Genomic DNA, 6,114 nt, shown 5'->3' with positions numbered 1-6,114 from the left:
TTTAACGTGAGATGTGAGGCTAGCCCAATGCACTATGATCAGTTCCCAACAGTCCCTAAATTACAATGGTTTAGAGCCTTTCCTTCTACCGCTTTAGAGATATTGTCTGATTATCATCAGCGGTTGAGGTTCCTCAGCTCTAGAGGTTTGGTTCTGGTTAAGAGACCCTTAGGGATTTCTCTCTACTTCATCAAAGGTAGGAAGAGAACTTTCTCACTCAACTTTGTAATTTGGTCTCATTAGTTGTGGGGCATTGTGTAACTTGTGACTTGTACAAAACTCTTCTGGGAATTTCTAGGGATTTCAAACTTGCAGAGTTCATACTCTGCCCATAACCAAGGCTTCCTGCTACCTCATTATTTTTCTTTTGGTAGAAGGATTGTAAACTGTATCCTTAATTCTCACTCCATTTGCTCTTCCCTTCACCTAAACACATTCTTTCCCTCAAGTCAGAGTCCTTTCCGGGTGTGGACAAAAACTATTAGTGCCTTCCATTTCATAAACAAAGAATTTTTCCTGCTGTTCCATTAAATAAGCAATGTATCTAACCTTCAAACCATCAAGCCATCAGCCACAAACGCCACCCTGACAGGGATGCCCCTTGAGGCAAACAAGGAAAAACATGATACTGGCCCTAAATAGTTAAGATGAATACCAAAGGAATAATTTCAGTGATTCCAGACTCTTCTCATACATAGAAATGTACTAAAATCATTGATTTGAGATGTCTGAGGGTTTTTTTTTTTGGTGTATGCTTAGGAATAATCTTTTGATGTTCAAATGTATGTTTCTTTTCCAGCAAAAACTTCTATATATAGCTGCTTCTCCCCTACCTCCTCAGATCAGTATCTCAGAACTATCTGAAAAGCTGTATCCTAGGCTATTGTCCTTAGAAAGGCCATCAGCTATTAGGTTGTGCATATTTTTCAGTCAACACTGGGCATTTAAAAAGGGCTTACAGTGTTTAAAGACTGTACTATGGGCAAAATCATACAAGTATGAGGAACAGTATCTTCTTACAGGCAGGGATTTATATTTTGGTGGAGAAGAGAAGATGGTGCTTATGACGAGTGAATTATACTGCAATGTGCTGAGGACCCAAATATTGAATAAATAAGATAGAAGAACAGGAATAGAGTGATCAGAGAAAGTGCTATGGAGGCAGAGATGTGGGAAACACGTAAAATAAGAAAGGTTGGTATTCCAGTTCCTGGAGCAAAAAACATCTTGTCCGTAGTACAGCACTTCAACTGATGTGATGACTACATAGTTTGATTAAATTAAAATATTCAGAAGTGTCACAGATAAATAGAATGAGAATAACATTTTAAAAATGCTTAAATAATGTATACGGGTGGGTAATAAGCACCTAAAACCTTGCTAAAAGTTATCGGTCAATAGGAAATTCAAATAGAAAACACAGTGTGATTTTAGTAACACAGCTAATAGAATGTATAAAAAAATGGTTTTATTAGTGTGGGGGAAGATTTGGAAAAAACCACAACCTCTACACAGTTGTAAGGATATAAAAATTATAAAGTGTATTCACATTTGGGTAAACAGTTTGCCAATTTTTCAAAAGTTTAATCTATTCAATTTCTAGACAAAATTTTATACATTCAAATCTCTCTCTTCTTCACTTTCAATAAAACTAAATAACATAGAAATAGCTAACCCAACAATCATAGAAAGATGCTGAATAGTGAAAAGGATAAGATGGACTGGATGGGGACCTTAGGACTTGTAGACTGTTAACACAGTGAGTCCCCAAGTATTTTATTTTAGCTCTTGAATACCCAGACTGGGATTTAGAGAGCCCAGCAAACTTCATCCTGAAACTGTCAACGAGCATGAGCAAAAACAACAAAAGAAAATAAAAGTAAATTGAAAAGCAGAAGTAAAGTCTGCTCTCTTTGGCCAAAAGACCAAGAAACCAGCAGGGACTGAATAGGGAGACCCATAGCTAGTGGCAGTGAGGATCCAAGTTGCCCGCAGCTGAAGTGTCGGTGGACTTGGCATTCTGACTCCGTCTCCACCTCATACCAGCCTCTCATTTTTGCCAGCCAGCAGTAGCACTGTGAGCAGAACCTAGGGGGTAACCCACCCATCATATACCTAATACCAAGACAAACCATATCCTGCACCACAAGACAAACCTTGAGAAATTTAAAGGGATGACAATTATACAGAGGTTATTTATGATTCTTCAACCTATGAAATTGGGTTTCTAACTTCACATATGGAAATTAAACAACTTCTAGACAATCCATAAGTCATAGAGGAGGTCTCAAAGAAAATAAACTTAACAGATATAACTGAACTGAAATGAAGTTTCAACTTATCAAAACGTGTGGGATGCAGCTAAAGCCGTACTAAAAGGGAAACTATAGTTTTATATGCGTACATTAATGAAGAGGAATGGTCTCAGATAAATAATCTAAGTTCCTATCTCAAGATACTGGAGAAAGATGGAGTTCCCGTTGTGGCACAGTTGTTAACAAATCTGACTAAGGAACCATGAGGTTGCGGGGTTCGATTCCTGGCCTTGCTCAGTGGGTTAAGGATCTGGCATTGCTGTGAGCTGTGGTGGGCAGGTCACAGACATGGCTCGGATCCTGCATTGCTGTGGCTCTGGCTCAGGCTGGCAGCTGCAGCTCCGACTGGACCCCTAGCCTGGGAACCTCCATATGCCACAGGTGCAGCCCTAGAAAAGGCAAAAAGACAAAAAGTAAATAAAGAAAGAAAGAAAGAAACTGGAGAAAGAAAGCAAAATTATTCTTCAAGTCAATTAGATTTATTGATTTAATCAAATACATTTCAAAATCCCAGAAACACTTTGTCTTTAGAGAGACAAACTTATTCTATCATTTACATGTATAGTCAAAAGCCCTTGAGTAACTGCAACAATCTTGACAAAGAAGAATAAAATAAAAGCAATTACTCCATTCAATACGAAGACATTATATAACTACATTAATCAAAAGAGTGCCACACTGGCAGAACTTATAAAAAATCTTAATTGATGTTTTGTTTTCTGACAGTTTTTGAGTGTTTAAATCCATCCTCCCTTCTGCCACACCTCCGGGCAAGCTGATTAAAACAAACAAACAAACAGACAAACAAACAAAAACCTGCTTCTCCCAGCTCGGAAGCTTCTGCATAGAAATCTCACCCTGTAGCCATCCCCCTATTTATCAAGTCAGTATATTGTTCCTACTGTCTCAAGTCATTTCAGATCTTCTTGGGAAGTACCCTTTATATTGGGAGCTGACCATTGTTTATATGGGGAGATAAACAATCTCTCCACATATAATATTCCCATGTGTTGCATATGTTGACGTTTTTAACATATTCCTACAGTTCATTTTTTAAATTAATTAATTAATTAACCTACCTTTTTAGGGCCACACCCTCAGCATATGGAAGTTCCCCAGCTAGGGGTAGAATCAGCTGCCGCTGCTGGAATACAGCCCACACCACAGCCAGAGCAAGGCTGGATCCAAGCCACATCTGCAACCTGACCTACACCACAGCTCATGGCAACTCTGGATCCTTAACCCACTGGGACTGAACCTGCATCCTCATGGATACTAGTCAGGTTCATCACCGCTGAGCCACGATGGGAAACTCCTCCTACAGCTCATTTTAAAAGAAATAGTTAATGGAAATTAAATGTGAAAGTAATTTGCTATCTTACTATTAACATCTAAAATATCTTTTTTCTCTATGAACTTTTAGATCTATTTTATAGTCATATGTATTTACTTATGTCTTGATTAATGCTTTTATCATGTACTCTGCAATAAAATGTTTATAGGTTGACTTTATACATACTTTTCTACATTTTATGTAAAAATAGAAAATTCAATAAAGTGTGAAAATTAAAAATTTAATGAAAAGCTTTGCCTGAATGAAATGGCGAGTTCATTTACAAAACAGAAATTGTCTCACAGACTTTGAAAACAAACTTAAAGTCATCAAAGGGGCAGAGTGGAGGGGGAGGGATGGATTGGGAGTTTGAGATTGGCAAATGGCAATGCGGGACGGATGATCACTGGGGACCTGTGATGTTGGTTATAACGTCTCCTTTTTCATTTCTAATAGTATTGATGTGAGCCCTCTCTGCTTTTCATCTTTGCTTGCTTAATATTTAAATCTTGTATTCTTATTCAATTTTTTTTAAGTTATCCATCTTTGCCTCCAGTTTATTTCCAAAATCTTGAATCATCTTTATAATCATTACTCTGAAGTCCGAATGTGCCACCTTGCTTTTCCAAATTAAATTAAATCAAACTTGTGAATATGTGCTTGTTTAGTTTGGTGATATTTTGCTTGAGAGTTTTACATCTATGTTCCTGGGAGAGATTTCCAACTTAATATCTGGTTTATACTAGCCAAAAAAAGAAAAAGAAAAAGAAAAAGATTTGGTGTTTACTCATTTCTAGTCCATGGAAGATTTCATACAGATTTGGAATGATTCCTAATCTTTAAGAGTTTAGTAGAATGTGCTAGTGAGACATAAAGATCAATAATTTTAGGATGCGACATATATTAGTTAAAATTCTGTCTTGAGAATTAAATGTTTCTCCTTTATGTCAGTTTAGGTATGTATCTCAAATTTATCACTTTTTGTAAATTCTCACATTTATGTTCATGAAGTCGATCACAGCATTCTCTCATCTTTAATGTCTGTGTGACCTAAAACATCCAGATTTCCATTCTATGATTGTTTATTTTTGTCATCTGTCTTTATGCCTTCATCGATCTCATGAATATTAATATTTTCAATATTCCAAGCTTTGACTTCTTTGAACCACTCTACTACTATTCCATCAATTTATGTTCTCATATTTTACGTTTTTTATATTTTAATTTCCTTCTTCACAATCTTTCCATGTTCAGTTATTCCTTTACTAAATTCTTGATATGAATGCCTATAAACTTGCAGCATATGAATTTTCTAATAATTATTTTGAAGAGTATATTTCCAGCCAAATACTGAAAAGCTGTATCAAAAATTTCAAACAGTAGTATTTACCATTCCTCAAATTTAAATTATTTTTCTCCCATCCATGGGTCTCCTATTTCATCCATTGTTTATTCAGAAGTATGTTTCTTGACTTCTAAACATACAGGTATTTCCAGCTCCCATATATTCCCAGATATTTATTTCTAGCTTAACAGTGGCAACCACAATCCCTGCCACAGTTACCATATCAGACACATGAAAGTTAATTAGCTCATATTCAAGTTTAGGAATTTGAGCCTAGACTTAACATCACTTCTTCTACACTCACCATGAGCAAGTATCCAATATTTTATAGCTTTCATAGCTTAAATGAAACATTCTGAGGGGTGGAAACAAATAGAAGAAACACTCTTGTCACTGAGGCAGTGATAACAGATGTAGAGGGTACATATTCTGCCTGCACATGTGCCACAAAAATGGCCCCAGGAAATATGACAGAGTCATGACAAGAGGTAAATTTAATCAGTATAAGCACATAAAAATTTGATCCATTATCTTATCTTTATAATATCCCCATAATTAACAAAGTTCAGAATTTTTCTCCAGCACTTTTCATACATTTTATATACACAAACCTCAAGTACAATATTTATGTCCTACATGAGGCGGCATGGATTTGCTTAGCAGCAGGACTGAAAAATGATTCAAAAAAGTTCCTAGGCTTGTGTGTTGGAATTTGCAGTAAGATCACTTGCTATTTATCTGTGATATATAAGCTATAGGCTCCACAGTATTTCTTTTTTTTTCTTTTGGGTAATAGGAAGATTTGATATAGTGTTTACCTAGTTTCCTTTATTACATATTGTATGTCTGCTAAAATTATTCCAAAACAACTTTTATTTATTACACCCATCAATACCATGACTTTTTTTTTTTTGGCATGTGGGAGTTCCCGGGCCAGAGATCAAACCCAAGCCATAGCTATGACCTGAGCCACTGCAGGAACAATGCCAGATCTTTCACCCACTGTGTGACAAGGGAAACCCTAATGCCATGACTTGTTAAAAATGTGTGGTTTAATACCTTCATCTTATACAAAATAGGTTATTTCCAGCTATCATCATGGATTCCCTCTGTCATGGAAA

The sequence above is a fragment of the Phacochoerus africanus genome, chromosome 6 (assembly GCF_016906955.1).
Source record: "Phacochoerus africanus isolate WHEZ1 chromosome 6, ROS_Pafr_v1, whole genome shotgun sequence".
In the NCBI taxonomy this organism is placed as follows: Eukaryota; Metazoa; Chordata; class Mammalia; order Artiodactyla; family Suidae; genus Phacochoerus; species Phacochoerus africanus.
The sequence above is the reverse complement of the archived record's forward strand: the minus strand, read 5'-3'. Positions refer to the sequence as shown.